Genomic DNA, 26,704 nt, shown 5'->3' with positions numbered 1-26,704 from the left:
ACTCAGGATGTTTTACTATTATGACTGAACAGGTAGTGCTGAAGGGGCTGTGTCATACACAACACGAGCCCCAACAGAGCTGTTTGTCCATTCATAAGTTATAAGCTTAGATGCCCCAGGCGATAGATTACACAGAGCAGCAGTCTTTGTTATCTTTATGAATAGGAGAGACCAGCACTGTCATTTAAAATCTGCATCCTTTTTAGATGTGTTGTGGGACAGGGAGAAAAGCGTGGGAGGGGTAGTATTACCGATACTAAAGGTATAACTACTTCCTGCAGTGATTGTAGGTTTGCTTTGGCAGGTAGGGGAACAAGCTATTTAGTTCTCCAGAGTTCAAGAATAACCCTGTTTTGCTGCAAGCTTGAACACCATCCCTAGTTCTGATCATAAAAAATAAAGAGAGAAAATATGTACAAAATACAACATTTTGCAAAGAACCTTTCGCCATCTTGAAAGTGTGTTCTAATTGTTTGTGAAGGCACCAAAAACTGTCTCATAGTTAAAGCAGAGGATTTGACCACTCGTTACCTGAAAGTTGAGGTGTTACAGTAGGCTCTAGAAGGACTGTGTACATGAATAGAACACCTGTAAGATACCACCTGACACCTTATTGTGATAAAGTCTGAAGTTGAACACATTTTTCCAGCAGGTTTGCTTTAACAGTGCAGTTTTCATAGCCTAACAAGTTATTGACCTGCACCTGGTACCTCTGATTGAGCAAACATACTCTGTTCTTGCTTTCTTGCTGCATAGAGCTGGTAGTTATTGGCATAGCTCTCTTCACCTGCTGATTAATATTCCTTCCTCAATGGCCACTTCCTGCCCAGCCTCCAAATATTTCTCATTATTTAAATCATGACCAGTTCAGCTCTCATTGCCTCAGCAATAGGTTATACCTAGCCCTAGACCCTTTGTTCCTACCTCCAGTTTGTGATTCTTGTTCCTGCCCTCCTATGACCCTACTTTAACCTTCAATACTTGTAACCCTCCTATGTGTTTGGCTCTATGCATTCTCTGTCTAGATTCCCTTTGCCTCTGTCCTTTTAGGGGGGTGAACCTGATGGTCACAACCTGGCACCAGCACACAGTGAAACCCATGTCTCAGTTCCTCGGGCACACTCAGTCTATTCACACCAGTGATAATCTGCTTGCTGGGAGTATTAGTCCCTATGCTGATTCAAATGGCCTGCTCTCAGGGAAACCAGTACAAAATGTCATATCTTTGTCGCACCACCTAGATTTAAATAATTACATCCACAGAACATCTATTTGTTTCTGACAGCTGTTTGCAAATTGCTGCATGAGTCTTTCCTCCTGCAATTACCACTAACAAGCCTCCTTAGATTGGATTTTTTCTTTTCAAAGTAGATTTGTTTTGATTGGGTGAAAGAAATATTTGATTAGAACACAATAAATCTGTGAGAAGATCCTGCAGTTTTTTTTTGTCATTCCTATCCTAGTGATCACTAAGGGTCACTTGCAAACGTCTCCTGTCTTTTGTCTTATGTTCAGAAATCTCTGTCACCATTCAAGCTCTGAAGCAGTGTACTTCTGAGACTTTACCCCTTGATATAGCACTTACCACTAAACCTGTATCTAAAGTGACTTCACAGACCCAGTCTCCCATTACAACAGCTCATATCTGCAAATTTGATACAACTATAATGGAGTTTGTCCAATGCAGAATATAAATACCAGTGCTATACTAGTATATGGGGGAAAACTACGGGTAGCTGCTGTTATAATGCGTTGAACACCTCAAAGAATAAATTATATACCCTGAGACTCCAGAATGTGAACAAAAGGTCTGGGTTGGACATAACATATGGAGCCCTATCAGAAATAGGGATGGGGGGGGGTCCTTCAGGAGCTAGAAGATGCATTTGATGACAAAATGCGTAGGGTGGTACTTCCAGCTGACGTCACATCCAGGTACCTGAGGTGCACGCCAGCCATATCGGAAGCAGTTCTTCCTAGTTAATTTAAAGATACAGACTTTTTTAAGATATAAGTGCATTACTCTTTAGTCGGTCTTAGAATAGTAAATATTCCTTTATTTAAATTGTGCATGAATAAAAAAAATATGAAGGGACTTGAAACAATAGTTACAAACAGATGTCCTATCTGGACACAGATTAATTGGTTTTATAATAAAGCAAAACTTTTCACTATGTGACGCTTCCCCCTCACTATTCTGTCTATGTGTGTAGGATTAATTCTAAATCACATTAAGATGGGGGGGGGGGGGAAATCACATTAGTTCACTACCAGGATTAACGGACCTGGATAGCTGGCCTGTTTTTAGGATGAGGTTAAACATGACTGTTTTAGCTTTCCCAGTTCAAGGTATTTATGACCTTGAAAACTCTCCCCGTTTGAGGATCCAGACTCAGATTTAATGATTTAATGCTTCCTGATCTTATCTCCAATTCTCTGGCCGTCCACCCAGCTAAGCTATCAAAATCACATGTTATCCCCAAAAACCTGATATATTAGTCAAGCAAACCCCCTTCCTACCGAGGCCAATTTTTAGCTTTCAGTTCTGAATGACAATTGCGTGGCACACTGTACCCATATGACATTTTTATAATTTTTTTACACACAAATTGAGCTTTCATTTGGTGGTATTTAAAGCGGAGTTCTGGCCTCAAATACCTTTTTTTAACTAAAAATACCCCTATAATACTAATCCATCGCCCTTTACAGAACCGCTATTCTCATACTTACAAGGTGTACAGTATTGGATTTAAGTCAAAATCTTACTTTTAAAAAACGCTGTCTGGGCGCGGCCATCTTGGATGTGGGCATCTGAAGCCACAGTGTAATCTGCTGTGTCCTTCTTCCTGATTCCAGGGAGTGTTCTGGGAGTTCTTTCTGATTCCAGCCTCCTGGGAGTGATGACAAATAGCTCCCAGGATGCAATGCAAAGGCGGAAGTGATGTCGGTGGCCGTGGTCACAGAGGGGGGAGAAGGAGGAAGTACAATTAAAAATGCCCTGAAAATTAGGTAAGGGACCCCCGAAAAAAATTGAAAATGCCCAATTGTTGATCAGCATAGCGAGTACTCCAGGAATCACTAAAGTTGCAAAATAGGCCGGAACTCCTCTTTAATCACTATTAGGGGTTTTATTTTTTGCTACACAAACAAAAAAACCCCCAAAAAATTGTGAAAACAAAAAACATTTTTCATAGAAAACGGGCAAACAGGTAATCTTTCTGCTTCATTGATGTGCGCTGATGAGGCTGCACTGATGGGCACTGATAGGCTACACTGATGGGCTGCACTGATAGGCAGCACTGATGGACACTGATGGGCAATGATAGGCAGCACTGATAGGCAATGATAAGGCAGCACTGATGGCACTGATGAGGCAGCACTGGTGGGCACTAATGAGGCTGCACTGATTAAGCTGCACTGATAGGTGGCACTGATGGGCACTGATAGATAGCACTGATAGGTGGCACTGATAGGCGGCACTGATGGGCACTGATAGGTGGCACTGATGGGTACTGATTGGCACGGATAGGGGACACTGATAGGCAGCACTGATTTGTGGCATTGATCATGAAGCACTGATGGGCACTGATTGGCAGCACTGATGGGCACTGATAGGTGACACTGGTGGGCACTGGCCGGTGGTACTGGTGGGCACTGCATAGCAGTGCTGATATGCACTGGTAGATGGCACTGGTGGGTGCTGCTTATCAGCAGTGAGTCTGGAGTGTGCAGGACTGATGTCCCATTCACTCCAGACAGTAATGAGCTTTTTTTTCCTCGCGCTGTCAGTGTGAGGAGAAAAAAAAGCTGATTACCGTCTCTGTTTACATTACGTGATCAGCAGTCATTGGCTGGCAGCTGATCACGTGGTAAGGGGCCAACTGGTAAGGGGTTTTCGGCTATAGCGCGGGCAGAAAGAGATTAACCACTCTACAACCGCTCACAGTAATACTACTGCGGCAGAGTGGTTTGTTATCGTCCAGCGACGTAGTATTAACGTCGTTGGACACTCCCCCTTCTGGGCGGCGCTTGCGCGCCGCCGGAGGCTCGCTCCCGCTGTTTTCATTCACAGCGGGAGTCGGGCCAGGGGAGGAGCAGCGGCGATCGCCGCTGCTCTTACCCGATCGTCGGGGATCTCCATAGTGACAGGGAGTGACAGATCGGACTGTTCAGCATAGCTGGACATCCGATCTGTCCATGACTCACACAGTCACCTCCCCCTCTACTCGTCAGTAAGCACCAGGCATACATTAACCCCTCCCTCTCCAATAAAATTAACCCCTTCCCTGCCAGTGTCATTTTTACAGTAACAGTGCATATTTATAGCACTGATTACTGCAGTAATGTCACTGGTACCCCCAAAAGTGTCAAAAATGTCAGTCAAGGGTCCGATCTGTCCGCCGCAATGTCGCAGTCCCGCAAAAAAAATCGCAGATCGCGGCCATTATGCGTTAAAAAAAAAACACCAAAAATGACAGAAATCTTTCCCTTTGTTAGTAAACGCAATAACTTTTGCGCAAACCAATCAAAATACGCTTATTGCGATTTTTTTTACCAAACATATGTAGCATAAAACAAATTGGCCAAAAATTTTTAAAAAAATTGGTTTTTACATCTTTTTTGGGGGGAATTTCATATAAAAAAATGTTAAAAATATTGTTATTTTTTCAAAATAAACGCTCTTTTTTTGTTTATAGCGCAAAAAGTAAAAATCGCACAGGTGATCAAATACCACCAAAAGAAAGCTCTGTTTGTGGGAAAAAAAGGACGTAAATTTCGTTTGGGTACGGCGTCGCACGACCGCGCAATTGTCAGTTGAAGTCGCACAGCGCCGAATCGCAAAAAGTGGCCTGGACGGAAGACAGCAAAATCCTCCGGTGGTAAAGTGGTTAAAGGAGAAGTATAGTATAGTACAAATAAATAGAATTAACTATCCTTACCACAGAAAAGCTTTTCTTTCTTTAATTTGTTGTTTTTGCTGTATCCCCATTTCAAGTCCTGGTTAGGGCTAAGTATGGTCCACTTAAGATTTGAAAGCTTAGAGGGGGTGGTTACATTTGGAGTGGAAAATCCGTTTCTGTAAAAAAAAGAAAATACTCTCCTAACCACTCTGTAAATCTGATACAGAATCTGTTGAAAATTATGTTGCCCTCCATTATCAAGGTCCAGCCCCCTGAGTTTCCCTGAGGTCCAACATCCCAAGTTTACCTCTGAGATCCAGCACACTAAGTTAGCCTCTGAGGTCCAGCACCTGGGGCCTTTCCTTGAGACTGAGCACCCCTGGTCAGCCTCCTGTATGTTTGAGACTATGCCCTTTGAATTTGGGCTTATCTCTTCTGAATTTAACGTAATGTTTACTGTGTTTGCTAGTCTCTCTACTTTGTTCACTTGCTGAGTATGTGACTCCCATTTCTTAGTTTGTCTTCCCATATTCTGTGCCTGAGTCTGCCTTTCCTATATGTGAGTCCAGCATTCAGGTATTTTAGTATGTCTGTGTCTTTTTTGAATGTAAGACAACTTTTGTTGTGGAAGCAACCTTTTCTGTTCATAGATTTGATTTGCTTGAATGTGAGATCTAAATGTACAGTAAGACTTGTCTTGCCTCCTACCCTGACTTTTGGCCTGGTTCCTGGGTCTTCTTACCGTCTCTGACCACTTTCACCAGTTCTCCTGCTCTGCTTTCATATCCACTTGTACAGCAGCAAGTTCTATCTTCATCCTCAAGAGCTCTGTAAAAACCTTAAACTCTGTACCCCAGGGGGATTTTGAGTCACCCGCTCACAGCTACAGTATAGTGCATTGAATGCAAGAAGTTTGTAATGTACACCATAGTGTATACAGTTCAATAGTTAGGACTATGCAGAATATACACTGCAGCAGTCAGGAATATGTAGTATACAACAAACCACAGTACAGTGGTCAGAACCAAATAATGTATAACATATTGTAGACAGCACTACAGTCAGAACTACATAAAATATATAGTAAATGGCAAGGATTATGTAGGCACAAGTGTTCTAATGTTGGTGTTTAGTGGTGTTTAACCTCCATACATTGGTGTCCATTGATCTATATACAACCCCTTACATTGCTCTTTAGTGGCATGTGTGCCCCATTTCATTCCATTTCTTACACAAATCATCTTAATATACATGTACAAGATTTAAAATTAAAAGAAATGCCGATGCCATATTTTTAGTAGATAGGGAAAGCATGAATGCTTTATTAAGCTTGTGTCTTTCCCATTTCAATGGTACTCAGTGGGAGCAGTGTTTACTTATACTACAAAGGTCTAGTATCACTTCCTCCATACTTTCTGTTTATTTATTTTTGACATTGCACTAGATATCACTTCACCTGGTCTTTTCCTGCATAGAACAGAGGAAGTTCCACTCACCGAGTTATGTCTTTTAAATACCCCCCCCCCCCCAGTTATTAATATTCCCATTTTCTAAGTAGTGAATGCAAGAGATGTTTGCCTAGTTTGGAGAGCCTGGTTCTTTCCAAGACATACTGAAATTGAGAGACATGATCTGCCAAGAGCTCTGGATGGAGACTTTCCAAGTGGAGCAAGACTTTTATGGAAAGATACTCCTTATGTCTATGGATCTGTACTGGCTGCAGTTGGACTTGTGTATAGCATTCTCGGGAGGAACGGTTGATGGAGCTGGATAGGCTGATCCAGACAAGAATGGTTCGGGACAATGTGTATCAGGCACTGCAATAGTATGCTACCCAAGTGTATCCATTGCTGAAGAACAGCAATACCATGAGAGACGTGATCCACCAAGGGCTCTGGATGGAGACTGTCCAAGTGGAGCAAGACTATTATGGAAAGATACACCTTAAGTCTATGGATCTGTACTGGCTGCAGTTGGACTTGCGTATATCATTCCAAGAACAGCATTCTCTGAAGGAATGGTTGATGGAGCTGGAAAGGCTGATCCAGACAAGAATGGTTCTGGACAATGTGTATCAGGCACTTCAATAGTATGCTACTCAAGTGTGATCATTGCTGAAAAACAGCAATACCATAGAAGGCTATGACTGCGGCGACCCGGGATTGATATTTAAGACGCTTCAGGAGGATCAACATTTTGGTAGTGCAGCGGAGTGGAGATAGGAGGACATCCGAGATTTTGGGGAGTTGAAACTTCCCAGTGAACTTGGATTAAGAAGCAATTTGAACTTTATAGTTACACAAAAATGGGAGCTGGAACAAGCATATAAAAGACTGTTCAACAAAGCTCAACAGTATGCCCCATCACCAATGGATGTTATTATTATTATTATATTATTATACAGGATTTATATAAGGCCAACAGTTTGCGCAGTGCTTAACAAAATGTTATGGATTGTGAGTCACCCACCAAAGCGCTGGCAGTGGGCCCAAGTGCCGCCAGCCTGTTTTTTAGCAATTCCAGAGACTGGGGATCTAAAAGACTTTTCTGCTGAGGAGGAACAACCCAGTGAGCCTCCAGCAGAACAGCTGGCATCAAGACTTCTGCCTACTACAATCGGTGGCCCTGGAGAATTTGTGCGAGGCCGCCAAATTTTTATTTTGTTTCCCAGCAAAAGAGCTAGCATCAGGGCAGAGCACCACTGACCTCTGCCCAGTTTTCACAGCACTTCTGGAGTCCTTCTCCCCAGAAACAGGCAGATGCAGAGAAGCTTGAACTCCCTGCTGAAGCACTGGCAATCTGGACAGAGGGTCCAAGACCTGTGCAACACACCTGCAGCAGTTCCAGAGGCTCAGAGGGAGAAAGTGGCAATTCTCCCTCCCCAGTGGCAAATCCACAGTCCTGGAGAGGAGGTGGTCATCCTCCCTCCCCAGTGGCAGATCCACAGTTCGGAAGAGGAGGTGGCCGTCTTCCCTCCCCAGTGGCAGACCCACAGTCTGGGAGTGGAGGAAGCTGTCCTCCCTCCCCAGCAGTCAGCCAAAGCAGAGGAAACTGTCTTCCTTCCCCGGTAAGGAGAGTAGGAAACAGAGAGACTGGGAGACAGTAGCAGAGAAATGTTGTCTCAGCAGCCAGGTGAGGGTACAGGAGATGGAGCAACTGGCTCACCTCCCCAGCAGCAGTTTAAGAATGAGGGAGGGGAGGAAGCCATCCTCACTCCCCAGTGGCAGACCAGGATCCCAGGAGAGAAGGAAAAGGAGGTGGTCATCCTCACTCTGCAGTGGCAGTCCAAGATGCAGGGGGGGGAGGAAGCCATCCCCCCTCCCCAATGGCAGCCCAAGAACTAGGGAGAGGAGGTGGTTATCCTCCCTTCCCACCAGCAGATCCACAGTCTGGGAGCAGATGAAGCTGTCAGCCAGAGCCTTCTTCCCTCTCCAGCAAGGATCCGTGCTCCTGGGAGACAGTACCAGATAAATGTCTTGCCCCCAACTGGATGAAATTATGGGAGATGGCGATTCTGGCTCATCTCAACAGTGGCAGTTCAAGGACCCGGGAGAGGAGGAAGCCATACTCACTCTCCAGCAGCAGATCCACAGTCCAGGAGAGGAGCAGGTCATCCTTCCTCCACAGCCGCAGATCCACAGTCTGGGAGTGGGCAAAGCCGGCTTTTCTACCAAATAGTTAGCCGGAGTAGAAAATGTGAGGTCCCCAGCATAGGCGCTGGCATCAGGGCAGAGTGTCACCAACCTCTGCCCAGCTTTGTAAACAACTCAGGAGCTCCAGGGAGTGGAGGCATGTGACCCCCAATCCCCAGCAACAGGCTGATGTAGTAAATCAGCTACTCCAAGCTGAAGTGCTGGCCACTGCCTAGCAAATGTCGCATCTTCATGGCTCCAGGGATTTGGGGCAGTCAGGCCCTCTCCCCAACAGCAGTCCAAGCCCTGGAATGGTAAATACTTCCTAGTTGAAGTGCTGGCAGCTGGAGAGAGTGTCCACAACCTCTACCCCAACATTTGTTCCCTGAGGCCAAGAATAAAAATCATGTGGTCCAATCATATGGGTTCACTCTGCCCGTCTAAGGCATGTCCAGACCAGGTGAAAGACGGGCACCTGGTTAGTCTAATTTTGATGGGGGGAAAATGTGACAGACCCAACCAGGACAGGGGCTTTTGGAGGAGACTGCAGGGTAGACTCTTGCCTACTGACTATGGACCCTGGCATTTGAGGGAGCTACAAGCATGTAGGAAGATGTCCTGTTATATACTTCAAGATGATATTACCACATTTAACAGTCAAGGAAGCCATGATGGTCTCTGCCAGCTTGAAACTCAGTGGGAAGATGGATTTGAAAAGAAAGCTGGTTAATGCAATTCGGACAGCCCTGGGTCTTCTACTTTCTGGGGAACTGGTGCTGAACTGTCTGAGTGGGCACTGACCTGAGTCACCTAGGCTTGTCTAGGTGACTAGTTGTTAATTAGTTGCTAGCTGTTAATTAGCTTACTGTTCAGGTTTATCTTGGTGGAGGCAACCACGTGGGGTGCCAGGCAGTCCATTACAGTATACAAGGATATAATGTGCACATGTACTAAATTAAAAGGCATATACACAAATGCTAGAAATCTGGTTAATAAAATGGAACTAGAACTTCTGATACATGAGGGGGATTTTGACTTTGTGGGAATATCAGAAACCTGGTTTGACAGCTCACATGACTGACTTGCAACTGTCCAGGGGTACTCCCTGTATTGCAGGGACAGGGTGGGTAGAAGAGGAGGAGGGGTGTGCCTGTTTGCCAAGCGTGATTTGACAGTGAATACGAGGGATGGCACTGATAAAGGGGCTGGTGAGGAGGTGTAGTCTTTGTGACTGCAGCTTCAAAGGGACAAAACAAACAGTAAATTATTTATGGGTCTATGCTATATGCCCCCTAACATTAAGGAGGAGGAGACACATCTACTTTCACAGTTAGAGATAATGGGGAGGAAAGGCAATGTTATAATCATGGGGGGATTCAACTATTGTGGTACTGATTGGGCAGATTGAACTGCTCCCTCAACTAAGGGTTGTCATTTTTCAAATGTAATGCAGGGCAGTTTCATGTGTCGAATGGTAGAAGCCCCAACTAGAAATAGTGCTCTGCTGGACCTACTAGTTACAAACAACTTTGAGCTGATTGCAGATGTGGAAGTAAGGGATAATTTAGGTACCAGGGATCCCAAAGTAATGTCATTTGCCAGAAAAGGAGACATGAGGGTTGGACAAAAACACAACATTTTAAAAGAGCCAACTTTACCAAACTGTGCACCATACTACATGACACTAAATTGGATACAATTAAAATTACAATTGCAACAAAGAACACTGAAGAAAAGTGGGGGCATTTGTCAGTGCATTCAATTAAGCAACAAATATAAAAGAACAAAAGTTATTTCTGGGGGGCTAAATACTAATGTAAAAAGGCATGTTATTGAAAAAAAAAATCAGTCCCTTCATAAATATAAGGCCGTAGAGTCATTATCAGCATTCCAAAACCACAAACAATGCAATGAGAAATGCAACAGTGTGATCAGGGCAGCTAAAAAGAGTATGAGAATCAGATTGCTGAGGAGAGTAAAAAAAAAAAAAAATCCTTCAAATATTTTCAAATATATTAATAGGAAAAAGGTCAGGTCAGAACATATAAGCCCCATAAAAGATGATCAGGGGAAGTTGGTCACAAGTGACAGATAGAAGGCAACTGTATACATTCTTCTCCTCAGTTTATATGAATCAAAAAGGAGGGGTATAAAAAAAAACAATTATGCTAACCTTATATTATATATACCATTGTGGCTGCTAGAGAACAATGTTAAAAAAAAAGAGTAGAAAAAATTAATGTGTATAAATTACCAGGACCAGAAGCGTTTTCAAAGAAGTTAGCCATGTTATAGCAAGACCATTGTTTTTAATTTTTAAGGACAGCTTACTGACTGGAATGGTACCAGCAGATTGGTGAAAAGCAATATTCATATAAGAGCCAATATATACCTGGAAACTACCAACCAGTCAGCCTAATAGTATGTAAACTATTGGAAGGAATAATAAGGGACCATATTCGAGAAATTGCTGATGCAAATAACATCATTAATATCATTAGTAAGTTGTGCTTTGAATAAGAGAAGGCTTGTGGATGTATTATACCTTGATTAAGCTAAGGTATTTGATACAGTACCCAACAAAAGTTTAACCCCTTAAGGACCAGACGTTTTACCCCCTTAATGATCAGGACATTTTTTAGCGATATGGCACTGCGTGGCAAATTGGCGCTAAGTGGCAATTGTGTGGTTGTGCTACTCTGTAGCCAATACATTTTTTTCCACAAATAGAGCTTTCTTTTGGCGGTATTTCATCACCTCTGCAATTTTTCTTTTTTTACTTTCTGCTATAAAGCATTTCCAATAAAAAAAAATAAAAAAATTTATTTTTTTTCATCATTTTAGGCCAACATGTATTCTGCTAAATATTTTTGGTAAAAAAAATCCCAATAAGTGTATATTGATTGGTTTGAACAAAAATTATCGCGTCTACAGACTAAGGAAAAGATTTATATAATTTTTATTTTTTAAATTTTGTTTTTACTAGTAATGGCGGCAATCAGTGATATTTAGTGGGACTGCGACATTGCGGTGGACAAATCGGACACCTAACTGACATTTTGACACTTTTGAGGGGACCAGTTACATTACTACAGTAATCAGTGCTAAAAATATGCACTATTACTGTACTAATGACACTGGCAGGGAAGGGCTTAACAACAGGGGTGATCAAAGGGTTAAATGTGTGCCTAGGGGGTTCTTTCCAACTGTGTGGGGCATGGGCTCACTGGATAAACACAGAGACCCGTGTTTCTAAATAGGAGGAACACGGGATCCCTGTGTTCATCACTGACAGAACAGCGGTCTGCCAAATTTACATTGGGACATTGCAGCCGCCCAGACCCGCAGACTGGCTCCCCCTCTAGCCAATCAGTGCATGCACGCGCGCCCACACTAACTGCTACATGGAGCGACATACATGTATGTCGTTTCACGTAACAGAGCCGACCTGCCACCCTATAACTACGGCTGCTTGTCGGCAAATGCTTAATTTGCAAATAAGGCCTCTTGGCATTGATGATTTTGTATGTAGTTGGATAGAAACTGGTTGTAGGAGTGAGATTAGAAGGTAAGGATTAATTGCATATGTTCTGAATGGTCTGTAGCAGGGTTTCACAGGGCTCTGTCCTGGGACCATGTCTTGCCCTAAACAATAGAGGGGTTGGAATAAATAGTTTAATCTCAGTGTTTGCCTACTATGCAAAATTAAGCAGGGCAATAACTTCACAACAGGATAATGCAACTCTACAAGTGGACCTATTTACAATAGAAGGGTGGGAAGCTAAATGGCAGCTGAGGTTTAAAGCAGAACAACGTAAAGTAATGCATTTGAAATAAAAAAATATGAACGCAAGTTGCACACTTGGCGAGAACCTCTGGAGGATTTGAGAACGGTAAAAGGATCTGGGGGTACTGGTAGATCACAGACTCAGCAATAGCATGCAATGCTAAGTTGCAGCAAGCAAGGTCAGTAAACTATTAGTATGCAATAAAAAGGGTATTTACTCAAGAGATATAACTACTATGGGTCGGCCACATTTTGAGTATGTGGTCCAGTTTTAGTCCTTAATCCCCAGGAAGCACGTGCTTGAACTGGAGAGTCCAGAGATGGGCATTACATTTATTCTCTCTGGGGAAGAGGTGTTTAAGAGGGAATATGATCAAGATATACACATTTTTGAAAAATGAAGTGGGATGAGAAGTGGTTCAATTTTAAACTGAGTAAGGGGTTCTTTACTATTAGAGTGGTAATGTTGTAAAGATAGATAAATAAAAAAAACTTTCAGATGTGTTTTCTTAGGAGACACAATGCACAAGAATTTGGAAAACAGTAGACACACACACATTGAACTTGATGGACTGGTGGGCTAGTGTCAACCTTGTACTACATAATTATGTAACTATATGTAAATATATCATTTTTTGCAAAATATGCTTTTAAACTGATAATATAGTTTTGTATATACAGTGTGCTTATATGCTTTAAAACTGATTATATGATTTTGTACATAGAATATGTCAGGAATACAACATATATACAGCTATAGTAGTTCAAGTTCAAAATATACATTTTCTAAATCTGAATAGTGACTAAGAATGAGCAAATTGAGAATTGTAAATTACATTTTTGCTGATTTTTTTTCTATATGTTGCTGAAAATTTACAACATTATCTCTTCCTTGCTGCTCTGCGAAAAGTGATCCACTGCAGGGTTGCTTTCCACAGACAACACATGTGTAAGTGAGCCCTCACTTTGGGGCAATATATCTTTTTTTTTCTATCTCATCAGGAATGCTGTCAGCATGCTATCTCCATTGGTATACGAGGAAAAAGAAGGTACTCTCTCCATTTCCTTTGTATTCGCTCTGCTACACCATTTTAATAATGCCAGGGGGCTCAATAGGCTCTTTAAATGATCAACACTGCTGAGAGAATCCAGCTCCCTGTAAGGAGCCATTCTTTTTGTGCAGCAATAACATTTTGCCTGATCCAAACTACCTAAATTGAACTTTAAACATTTCCCTCACATCTTAACAGCAAATTCTGAAAAAAAGAGTTACAACTGTAATTTGCTCCACAATCTTTTTGCAATATATTCATGGTGTGGAAGATACTTAGGGCTGCTATCTCATTTTGATTTGTAGGAATAATAACATACTTTCTACTTAGGTAAATATATATGCTTCCAATGTCAGATAGGTAAGATTCCTCAACAAAGCCATGAAAACTAGGCCAAGGCCTACTGTTTAATGGTGGAGATTTTACACAGTGGGAGACCTTTTTATGGACTCCACAGCACCAAATAGAAAAATGCTAACTGTTTAAAAAGTTGTTTTTCATAGCCATGACCTGTTTGACATTTGAAGGTGCCAACATGGCTCCAAACACAATTACACTTATTTTTCAGTGGCACATCAAATGTATTTTCGAATTGATATGATACTTGCTGACAAATAGTCATTACAACAAATAATATTCTCTAGTAAAGAAACTATTTTATGGTCACACCATGATTCTGTAGCAATAAGAGTCACAGAATGAAATAATGGCAAGCCAAGTTACTTTTGGCAGCTCAATACCTTTCTAATGGCACACCCAGAACTACCTACATCAAATATCAAAGGCATTGGAACAATTCTTTGAAGTAAACAATGTCAATGAAACAGTTCGCTATACATTACTAAGCATTCATAAGGCCATTAAAAGGTGCATTATGCAAAACATGCAAAGAAAAAAAAAACGAATTGATTACATAGAAGAAAATAAAACCCAACCAAGATTTTAAAAAAAAACACAGCCTTCCCCCAAATTTAATTTCAGCTTCTTAAAGATAGACAAGTACTCTGAATACTATCAATGTACAAGTAGAAAGTGAAGAAAAACATTGACACCGTTTTAGACAACATCTTGTAGAAACCTCATAACATTTTTAAATATAGAGCAGTTATATTTGCACATTACAAACACCGGCTATGCTAGAGTGTGTCTGTACTTTCTCTGAGCAGAAATGCATAGCCTGCCATGATGAACCATGAGCATGAACAGATTTTTTCTAACAGTGGGAAGGGCTTAATGGGAGATCAATAAACAGAATCTGTGCCTAGTCACTATAAACACTGCACACATAACAGTCCTTGTACCCACAAAATATTTCTAATTACTGTACCACAACTGAAAGCCTCACAGACACACATAAACCTCAGGACAAAAGATTTTGTTTTAAATTAACTGTTTCCTTTACATATGCTTTTCTGCACACATGAAGGATATCATTTTGTCTGACTGAGCATACCTTAAAGAGAAACTTCATTAAAACCAGCACATGTTGATACAATGAACTCCTTGTTGATGTACTACATAATGTGTGCAGCAGTCAGAAGCAAGTAACATTTAAACAAAATATAGAGTGCAGCAGTCAACATGAACCCTCTGTTCACATCAGAGTCCCCCCTTAAAACAAAGTATCCAGCATTCCCCTATTCCCTCCTTACATCAGATTTCCCCCTTACATCAGAGTTTGCAGATCCCCCACATCAGAGTCCCCAGTGTTCCCCCTAACACCAGAGTGCCCCCTTACATCATTCCCTCCTAAAATCAGAATCCACAGCATTCCATCCTTACATCAGAGTCTGCAGCGTTCACCCTTACATCAGAGTGCACAGATTTCCCCCTTACATCAGATCCCCCAGAGTTCTCCCTTACATAGTAATCCACAGAGCTCTCCTATAGCAAAGTCCCCAGCATTCTCTCTTTACATCAGAGACCACAAACTCCCCTTTTTATCAGAGTTCAGAGATTTTCTCTCTAAATAAAAGTCCAAAGCATTATCTCCTTACACCAGGGTCCAAAGCATTTCTCTTTACATCAATGTCCACAGCAATCCTCCTTACATTAGGTTTCCCCCTTATATCAAAATTCCAAGTGTTCCTCCTTACATCAGAGTGCACAAAGTTCCCCTTCACATTAGAACCCACATAGTTTCCCCTAAATCAAAGTCCCCAGCATTCCCTCCTTATATCAGAGTACTCAAAGTTTCCCCTTACATCAGAGCCCACAGCGTTACCCTTTAAATTAGAGTCCATAGTTTTTCCCATCACATTAGAGTCATCCCCTTGCTTTAGAGTTCCCCGTGCAAGGGGGAACTCTGTGGACACTGATGGTAAGGAGAACACTGCAGACCCTGATGTAAAGGGGAATGCTGCTGCTGTCACCCCTGATATGGGGGAATGCTGAGGAATCTGGTGTAAAGAGAAACTCTTATGTAAGGGGAACTCTGCAGGCTCTGATGTAAGTTGGGAGTTCTGATTTAAGGGGGAACACTGGGAAGTCTGTTGTGGGGGGGGGGGGGCTTTGGTGACTAGAAACACCTTCCATCAGAGTTCCTCTTTAAAAACGAGTCAACAGAGTGAATACAGTAAGGTAAGTGGGGACACTAAGGCAAGAAGGGAGTGGGGACACTGATATAAGGTTGAACCTTCATATCACTGTGATTGAGCAGTGCCTTTTGTACATGGGTGCAAAGCAGAGGCTTTCTGCACAATAATATATGCAAAATTCCTGTGCCATAAGTGGAAACCTGTTATTCACTATGTCATGATCATTACCAGGTCCAGACTAGAAGTGCTTCCATGATGCCTTGACTTAAGTTTGGTGACCAGAACTGGTGGCTATTACTAACATAAATTTTCTATATGGATACTGTCATTTGTATATGAGGGTGTGTAGAGTTAAAATATGTATACATGCATCCACAAATGTATGTATATACTGTATACACTGAATATGTATACAGTACAGTATATATATATATATATATATATATATACACACACAGTAAAACAAGTATGTGAAACCCTTCGGGGGAGAGTTCCCAACCCCCCCTCAATTTCCATTACAGGCAGTGGCTGCCTGTATAAAATATGGCTGCATGCTCAGTTTCAAAGCTGGCCGAATGGAGTTCAGTGATCTTTGGGCCATCTCGGCTGCGCTTCCAATTATAACCTGACTAATTGTCCCCTGGATCCTGTTTCTTTACAACTGCTACAGCCACCCTCTTATTCTATCTTATGCTCCCTTCAACCTCTCCTTTTCTACTGGCACCTTCCCCTCCCCTCTAAAGCATGCACAGATCACTCTCATACTTAAAAAGCCATTACTGGACCCCACCAACCTGAACAACTTAACACCCATCTCATTTCTCCCATTCATCTCTAAACTTTTAGAATGCTTAGTCTACAACCGTCTTAGCTCCTTCCTTACTTAAAACAACTGACTACTTACGGTCTGGCTTTCGTTCGCAGCACTCCACAGAAACTGCCCTACTAAAACTCACTAACAATTTACTAACTGCTAAAACCAATGGCCACCAATCTATACTCTTACTACTAGACCTCTCTGCAGCCTTTGATACTGTTGACCACCCGCACCTTCTCAATAAACTCCACTCCCTTGGCATTCAAGATTCTGCTCTGTCCTGGTTCTCCTCTGTAACAGATCCCCAATACTTGGATCAAGTATTTCTGTCTTAAGTCCCCAGAATCTCAAGTGATGCAGTGACCTGGCCCCTCAATTCCCCCCAAACATTAGCCTGAGCTCAATGAAGGGTAAAACAAAAGACACTTTATTCACCAACTCACTTCCAATATATATCCAGTTTTATGAGCTTGATTACATCATGCAAATGTATTGTATACAGAGCGTAATTAACATACCTTGGCCTTCTGGAAAGAGACAATAGGTGAATGAGACTGCAACAATATCATAATTAGTTCAACAAACAACCAGCCCAAACATAGCCGAATACACATTCCTAGAAGTGTGAACACACTTCACCTCTATACAGATGAAAGCAGAAGACATAGGCCCTCAGGCTGCCGGTCTCCGTTTTTAACACACCTTATTATAACTGTCAGTACACATCCCCACAGTAGACGTCATAAACATCTCTTTAGTCTCCCAATGTGTGGAGAAGTCCTCTGCTGCAACAGGCAGCTTTAGGCCTGTAACATTGATCCCAGTCTGAGTCTATATCTTGGGGTGACATGGATTTGAGTCCAAAGCAACACTACTCCCATTGTCCCCCAGCATATACCCCCACACAGAGGTGCACTCCCCTACAATCCAGGGCCCATAGTCCATGGGCAGGAGGCTGGCCTCCACCCTCCTCTAGTAGCCCGTGGCGAACGTCCCAGCAAATGGGCGTTCGTCACATATCTCCCTCCTCCTTGGGAGACTAACCAGACCCCAGACCTCCAACTGGTTTGGGTCTGTGTTAGTCTGGTGTCTTTTGCCAGACTGTGCCATACTCCAGAGGGCCTCCTGCCCTACATCCCAATTATAATATACGGGGTCTTCCTGGGCAGGGCACCAGCTATAATCCACTCCAGAGGCATTCCATTGTTGCTGGAGGGGCAAAATCAGGGTGGCATGGGCCCCCATACTAGGGGGTTGGGGATCTGGACACTCTGCCCAGCATCTCTGTAATCCAGGGGTGGAGGCCACGGCCCCATCCACCCCTTCCATGCCAAAAGCTGCATGGACTGGTGGGCAGATACCAGTGGGGTTCTGCCTGGCTGCCAGCTCTTCTGCTGGGTAGGCACTCAGCTGCTGGGGCAAGGGACCTACAATCGCCTCTCCTGGTAACGCTGGCTGGTGCTGGGTAGTGGGCACGACCATCTCTACCCCCAGTGCTGTTGGCTGCTGCTGGGACGAGTGACCTACAATCGCCTCTCCCGGTACCGCTGGCTGGTCCTGGGTAGTGGGCACCACCATCTCCACCCCCATTGCTGTTGGCTGCTGCCGGGAGGAGGGACCTACAATCGCCTCTCCCGGTAACGCTAGCTGGTGCTGGGTAGTGGGCACGACCATCTCCACCCCCAGTGCTGTTGGCTGCTGCTGGGACGAGGGACCTACAATCGCCTCTCCCGGTATCGCTGGCTGGTCCTAGGTAGTGGGCACGACCATCTCCACCCCCAGTGCTGTGGGCTGCTGCTGGACCAAGTCTAGGAGGTGTTGGTAGTCCTGTTCCAACCCCCACTCGATGATAACAAGGTAGATGAGGTCTAGTCTCATCTCCAACAACAACTGGGCTGGGCAATTATAATATCCGGGGTCTTCCTGGGCAGGGCACCAGCTATAATCCACTCCAGAGGCATTCCATTGTTAGTGGAGGGGCAAAATAAGGGTGGCATGGGCCCCCATACTAGGGGGTTGGGGATCTGGGCCAACTGCCCAGCATCTCTGTAATCCAGGGGTGGAGGCCACGGCCCCATCCACCCCTTCCATGCCAAAAGCTGCATGGACTGGTGGGCAGATACCAGTGGGGTTCTGCCTGACTGCCAGCTGTTCCGCTGGGTAGGCACTCAGCTGCTGGGGCAAGGGACCTACAATCGCCTCTCCTGGTAAAAATGGCTGGTGCTGGGTAGTGGGCACGACTATCTCTACCCCCAGTGCTGTTGGCTGCTGCCGGGACGAGTGACCTACAATCGCCTCTCCTGGTACCGCTGGCTGGTCCTGGGTAGTGGGCACGACCATCTCCACCCCCATTGCTGTTGGCTGCTGCAGGGAGGAGGGACCTACAATCGCCTCTCCCGGTAACGCTAGCTGGTGCTGGGTAGTGGGCACGACCATCTCCACCCCCAGTGCTGTTGGCTGCTGCTGGGACGAGGGACCTACAATCGCCTCTCCCGGTATCGCTGTCTGGTCCTGGGTAGTGGGCACGACCATCTCCACCCCCAGTGCTGTGGGCTGCTGCTGGACCAAGTCTAGGAGGTGTTGGTAGTCCTGTTCCAACCCCCACTTGATGATGACAAGGTAGATGAGGTCTAGTCTCAGCTCCAACAACAACTGGGCTGGTAGCATCCTTCTCCGGTAATAATAAATAGCCCAGAACCACGACATTGCAGGACTGACAAAATCATCATCCTCCTCCATGGCCTTCCACAACAGGCCTGGGCCATCATAGCCCCCCCCCCTCTGGTTGAATGGCTTCTGCCAACCAAGGGTCTCGTTGGACTTCGTACCACCATAGTGCCCGGTATGAGTCGTCCAGCATAATTTCTCTCTGAACCAGGCACTCAAGGTGCCTTTCCCACTGCTTTAAGGGTTGTTCTCCCAGGATAAACATCCGTTGGCTCACTTGTTCCTGCCAGCGTTGCGCTGTACTTGGAAGCTTCTCTTTCCACCGAAGCTGTGCTACCTCCATGAACTCCTGCCAGAGTTCTTGCATTACATATTTTCTCCAGTTCCCCTTGTCCTTGGCTGACATATGGCCCTGTTCCTTTGCCAGTATGTCTTGTAGTCTCCGCTGGAACTCCACCTCACATGGGGACACTGCCCGGGGGCTAGCTCGCTCCATCTCCTGAGTTCCTCCTTAGACCGAGATGCTGCTGGGCTCCTCACTGCATTCCTGGTTTGGGATCTATTCAGAGAAGAATCCCACCACTTGCCACCAGTGTAACAGATCCCCAATACTTGGACCAAGTATTTTTGTCTTAAGTCCCCAGAATCTCAATTGATGCAGTGACCTGGCCCCTCAATTCCCCCCAAACATTAGCCTGAGCTTAAAGAAGGGTAAAACAAAAGACACTTTAGTCACCAACTCACTTCCAATATATATCCAGTTTTATGAGCTTGATTACTTCATGCAAATGTATTGTATACAGAGCGTAATTAACATACCTTGGCCTTCTGGAAAGAGACAATAGGTAAATGAGACTGCAACATTATCATAATTAGTTCAACAAACAACCAGCCCAAACATAGCCGAATACACATTCCTAGAAGTGTAAAAAACACACTTCACCTCTAAACAGATGAAAGCAGAAGACATAGGCTCTCAGACTGCCGGTCTCTGTTTTCAACACACCTTATTATAACTGTCAGTACTCATCCCCACAGTAGACATCATTAGCATCTCTTTAGTCTCTCAATGTGTGGAGAAGTCCTCTGCTGCAACAGGCAGCTTTAGGCCTGTAACATTGATCCCAGTCTGAGTCTGTATCTTGGGGTGACATGGATTTGAGTCCAAAGCAACACTACTCCCATTGTCCCCCAGCATATACCCCCACTCAGAGGTGCACTCCCCTACAAGCCAGGGCCCATAGTCCGTGGGCAGGAGGCTGGCCTCCACACTCCTCCAGTAGCCTGTGGCGAACGTCCCAGCAAATGGGCGTTCGTCACATCCTCCTACCTATCACAGAGCTTCTTCAGTGTTACCTACAACTCTGTCTCTTCCTCTCCACTTCCTCTTTGTGTAGGGGTCCTCCAAGGCTCTGTTCTTAGACCGCATGCGGCCCGGAGCCGCTGGCAATGCGGCCCAGCGCAGAATTCCAGTCTCCCACCCGCTAACATTTATTCAAAACAGCCGCTCTCACGGCCGCCGTCTATTGACATTTTTTTTTTTTTTAGGAAATCGGCTGCCACGGCCGCTGATTGGCTGAGTTGCTGCTGCACTGCATTCCGGGAGTTGTAGTACGGACAGTGCTCAAGTTCTTGGTGGCGGTGGGTGGAGAACACTGAGCAGCAGGAAGCAGGATACTACAACTCCCAGAGTCTTGAGGCGAGCAGTGGCGGGGCGCGAGGGGACGGGTCATGTATGTCTGGATGGCTGCAGCAGTGAAACAGATGAGAACAGCGAACAGCTTACTTATAAAACTCCCAGAGTCTTTGGACTGGAGGCAGGCAGAGGAAGATGTCATCACCCTCCAGGAGGCCGTGCAAGGAGCTGGAATCGGCATTACTGAGGTGAGAGACCCTGACACCCCCACCAAACCCCTACATTCCATCCCCCCATACACCCCATTTACCCTGCCCCCGTACCCTGCCCTCCCAGTAACCCTAAAATAGTAAATAGCCTTCAATACTGTCTGGTTGTCTGGTGCTGGCCATAGCCTGTGCGTCCTGATGGCCATGGCCTGCGGGTCCTGATGGCCACTGCCTGCGGGTCCTGATGGCCACTGCCTGCGGGTCCTGATGGCCACTTCCTGCAGGTTCTGCTGGGAGCTGGCCATTGCCTGCGGGTCCTACTGGCCACTGCCTGTGGGTCCTGCTGGGAGCTGGCCACTGCCTGCGGGTACTACTGGCCACTGCCTGTGGGTCCTACTGGCCACTGCCTGTGGGTCCTGCTGGGAGCTGGCCATTTCCTGTGGGTCCTGCTGGGCAGGCTATTGCCTGTGGGCCTGCTGGGAGCTGGCCATGGCCTGTGGGTCCTGATGGCCATGGCCTGTGGGTCCTGCTGGCCACTGCCTGTGGGTCCTACTGGCCACTGCCTGTGGGTCCTGCTGGGAGCTGGCTATGGTCTCTGGGTCCAGCTGGGAGCTGGCCATGGCCTGTGGGTCCTGCTGGCCATGGCATGTGGGTCCTGATTGCCTTTGGGTCCTGCTGGCCATGGCCTGTGCGTCCTGCTGGCAGTTAGCCATGGCCTGTTGGTCCTGCTGGCCATGGCCTATTGGTCCTGCTGGCTGTGGCCTGTGGGTCCTGCTGGCCGTGGCCTGTGGGTCCTGCTGGCCAAGGCCTGTGGGTCCTGCTGGCCATGGCCTGTGGGTCCTGCTGGCCATGGCCTGTGGGTCCTGCTGGCCATGGCCTGTGGGTCCTGATAGCCATGGCCTTTGGGTCCTGCTGGCCATGGCCTGTGGGTCCTGCTGGCAGTTAGCCATGGCATGTTGGTCCTACTGGCCATGGCCTGTTGGTCCTGCTGGCCATGGCCTGTGGGTCCTGCTGGCCATGGCCTGTGGGTCCTGCTGACCAATGCCTGTGGGTCCTGCTGGCAGTTAGCCATAGCCTATTGGTCCTGCTGGCCATGGCCTGTTGGTCCTGCTGGCCAATGCCTGTGGGTCCTGCTGCAGTTAGCCATGGCCTGTTGGTCCTGCTGGCCATGGCCTGTTGGTCCTGCTGGCTATGGCCTGTTGGTCATGCTGGCCATGGTCTTTTGGTCCTGCTGGCCATGGCCTGTTGGTCCTGCTGGCCATGGCCTGTTGGTCCTGCTGGCTATGGCCTGTTGGTCCTGCTGGCTATGGCCTGTTGGTCCTGCTGGCCATGGCCTTTCGGTCCTGCTGGCCATGGCCTTACGGTCCTGCTGGCCATGGCCTTTCGGTCCTGCTGGCCATGGCCTGTTGGTCCTGCTGGCCATGGCCTGTTGGTCCTGCTGACCATGGCCTGTTGGTCCTGCTGGCCATGGACTGTTGGTCCTGCTGGCCATGGCCTGTGGGTCCTGCTGGCCAATGCCTGTGGGTCCTGCTGGCAGTTAGCCATGGCCTGTTGGTCCTGCTGGCCATGGCCTGTTGGTCCTGCTGGCCATGGCCTGTTGGTCCTGCTGGCCATCGCCTTTTGGTCCTGGCAGTAACCGCCAGAAGGACCCGTCAGCAGTAACCGCCAGCATTACCCACCAACACTACCTGCCAGCATTACCCACCAGTAGTAACAACCAGCAGTCTGCAAAATAAGTAGTCCCTGGTAGTGTAACTGAAGCAAACAATCAATTATGGGTTGCAAGGCACTGTCAAAAGATCTCCGGGATTAAAATGATTGTAAAGTCTCCATTTTTTTTTTTTTTTAATTGTGAACATGTTACTTACTTTGCTGGACAGAGATGGGCTTAGGTAAGTATTAGGTTGGCTGAGGGGGGCTGCTGCACACAGAAGGTTTTTTTTATCTTAATGCATAGAATGCATTAAGATAAAAAAAAAAAACTTTTGCCTTTACAATCCCTTTACGTTGTGGACAAGCACAAGTCAGGAGATGGATGTAAAAAAAATTAAAAGTCTTTATCAATGCGTAGAAGCACAATAAAGTCTATTATTAAGCGGTGGAAGGTATTTGGTACAACACAGACCCTCCCTGGATCAGGATGTCACTTCAGACTGGATAAAAGAGCCAGGAGAGAACTGGTCAGAGAGGCTACCAAGTGGCCTACAGCAACTCTGAAGCAGTTGCAGGAATTTATGACAGTATTCAATGTGTGTATGTGTCAACAATATCATCAATTCCTCTCAAATGTGGCTTGTATGGGAGGGTTGCAAGAGAAAAGCCACTCCTCAAGAAAAGCCACATGCAATCATGACTGAGCTCTGCCAAAACGCACCTTAAAGATTCAGAGGCCACATAGAAAAAGGTGTTATGGTTAGACGGAACTAATATTGAAGTATTTGGCCTCAACACCAAACAATATGTCTGGTGGAAATTAAATACAGCTCACAATCCAAATAACACCACTCCTACTGTAAAGCATGGAGGTGGTATTAACCTGTTATGGGGATCCTTCTCCACAGCAGGAACTGGAGCACTTGTCAAGAAAGAAGGGAAAATGGATGGGGCAAAATACCATCAAATTCTTGAGGAACATCTGCTGCCCTCTGCCAGAAAGTTTACCTTCCAACATGACAATGACCCAAAGCACACAGCAAAAATTATCACACAATGGTTGAAGTAGAAAAAGTTAAATGTCCTTGCATAGCCTAGTCTGAGCCCAGACTTAAATCACATTGAAAATCTGTGGAATGACTTGAAGACTGCAGTCTACAAACGGTCACTACCAAATTTAACTGAACTTGAGCAGTTCTGCATAAAAGAGTGGGCAAATATTGCAAAGTCTAAATGTGCAAAGTTAATAGAGACATATCCCAACAGACTAAAGGCTGTCATGAAAGCAAAAGGTGGTTCAGCAAAATACTGACACAAGGGGGTGATTTTTTTTTTCAATTCAGTAATTCTATTTTTAATTCTTCTTTTTTTCTGACATGTTGGTGTTAAATCTTTCACTTGGATCTTATAAGTGGAACTGAGTAAATACAGATGGATAAAACAAAGACTGTGTATGTCTTTAGTTATTTCACTTTTTTAAATGGGGCGGGGAGGTTGATTCTTTTCTATACCTACTGAAATACCCTATTATTTTAGCGTCAGTGGAATGATGACATACTAGACATGCTATGGTACTTAAACATCTCCATAGACAACACTTTAAAAGCCTTTACAGGTTACCAGTTTAGAGTTACACAGGGGGTCTGGTGCTAGAATCATTGCTCTTGCTCTGACGAAACCTCAAGTGTAGTGCACGCGGGACCAACGTACATGTTTGCATTTGAGCATAAGCACAGTTAGAAGGGGTTAAAAGTGTCCAGACTTGAAGTGGTTATAATTCAAAGGCCATGTATGTAAAGTGCTCAATAAATATTGGCAATATAAGGATAGCATTATCAAAATAGATCAGCATAGATCTGAAGTTGAGATCTCCCAAATATGGCTCCTTTATAAGCAAGTTTCTGAGGGATTAGTAAACTAAATATGTATTTTTATAAATATATTATACCCATTGCAGTGATAGAAAGAATTTTTGATTTTTCGCCCCAAAACTTCTAACTCTTCCTCTATTTTGGGAAGTACATATCTCAATATGTACAATAACTGAGTATTCTGTAATTTATACAAAAACAAAACTTTCTCTTTCTATACAATGGTATTTGGGACTCTCTTGAATCTCTCTTCAATCTAACATTTTACTAAGGTGTTTATTTTTTTCATATAAGGTTTAAGGTTTATTTTATTCTATATTTCTTATTGAAAGTTAGCATTTCCCTTGTATAAGTAGGATGCTTTAAGCTACCATACAACCTTTTTAAGTAATTCAATCGTATTACGATTTTTTTTTATATATTAAAGAAAACTGTAATGTATTTCTCTCAGTTTACATACTTTTAATTGTATATATGCAATTATGGTGTTACAAATAAACATTCAATACATTATTCTAGCACTATATAGGTTTTATAAAAAAAATAAAAGATTAGATATTTTAATTTTAAACAATTGACTAAATTGTAGAAAGGGATGAGAGTGAGAAAAGTTAATCCTATGAGTCATTAATGTGTGTGTGTGTGTGTGTGTGTGTGTGCGTGTGTGCGTGTATGCGTGTGTGCGTGTGTGTAAATTTTAGCTTGAACTTTAGAGCATTTCTTTTTTTTTTATTTGAGAGCCCAAAAACTTTTATTATTTATATTGATTAACAAAAAGACAACATAGAATATCCAATACATTTTTTGCATTTAAAGTATAGATTTATTAAAAAGTAATTGTTCCTTATGTGAGTGTGATCAAACATTTTCTTTTATAATCCAATGGGGGCAACAAGCATTTTTAACCGAAAGTAGTTTGAAGTGCTCCACAAAATGGATGTCTACGAAAATACAAAATGTTTATGCACATTTCATATTTACAGTAACTAGAAAAATATATATATATATTTCATTTCTATTTTTCTAGCCATGTAAATTTGCAACTTTACATATAAGTAATACCCTTTTGTTGATTTGGGTCACATTTTAGCCAGTTCACCTCTGCGCCATTTACAGACTTTACACAGTTCAACTTGCATTCTGTCACTTAAAATATAGTATTTTGTGAATGCATTTTAGCATGCAGTGAACAGTAAAACTCAACACAGGAGCAAACGTTTGCTTTGCATAGTAGTGTTTCTGATGAAGTTAAAGAGTGTACAAAGATTAAAGAAGATAAAATATGTTGTAGAGAAAGTTGACCTATAATGCTGAACCTTTTTCAGAAATGTCAGAACAGAACAAAATTAATTAGAAATTGCTAGCGGCATGATGCTAAGTGCCAGCTTATTTCTCTGAAAATCTGTATACTAATGATCACTTAGGAAAGCATAAAATTTCAGATCTTGCAGTACAAGTGCACTCTTTATAAAACATTCTACATTAATTTTTCACAGAAAGAAATCAGAAGACCAGGGTAGGTTTGAATCAAGCTCAGGGATTGTACAGGATATACTAGATGGTTTAAATCCATATGCTTGAGAAAATGTAAGGTTGGCCTGGCAAGGCATTTCTTTTGCATGGTATAACAAACATTCTAGGACCTTTCAAAATAATAATTTAATTTTGTTTGCATAAATTCTTTCAAGATAATGATAAACTGACAGATAGCAGATAAAACAGAAAATAATTATAATCAATTATCAACAACAGATGTTATCAGTATGAACAAATGCAAGGAATTGGGAGAATATGGAGTAGCTGATACATTTAAAAATGAAATCAGGAACACATATTATTTTTTTAATTTAAAAGCTTAAAGAATATGTCAAGGCAAAATAAAAAAAAATCAATGTTTGCAGTAAGTCATTGCAACACGTTTCCTGCAAGCATAGAAATGTAT

The sequence above is a fragment of the Pelophylax lessonae genome (genome assembly GCF_965119305.1).
Source record: "Pelophylax lessonae genome assembly, chromosome: 1".
In the NCBI taxonomy this organism is placed as follows: Eukaryota; Metazoa; Chordata; class Amphibia; order Anura; family Ranidae; genus Pelophylax; species Pelophylax lessonae.
This window is presented reverse-complemented; position numbering follows the sequence as displayed.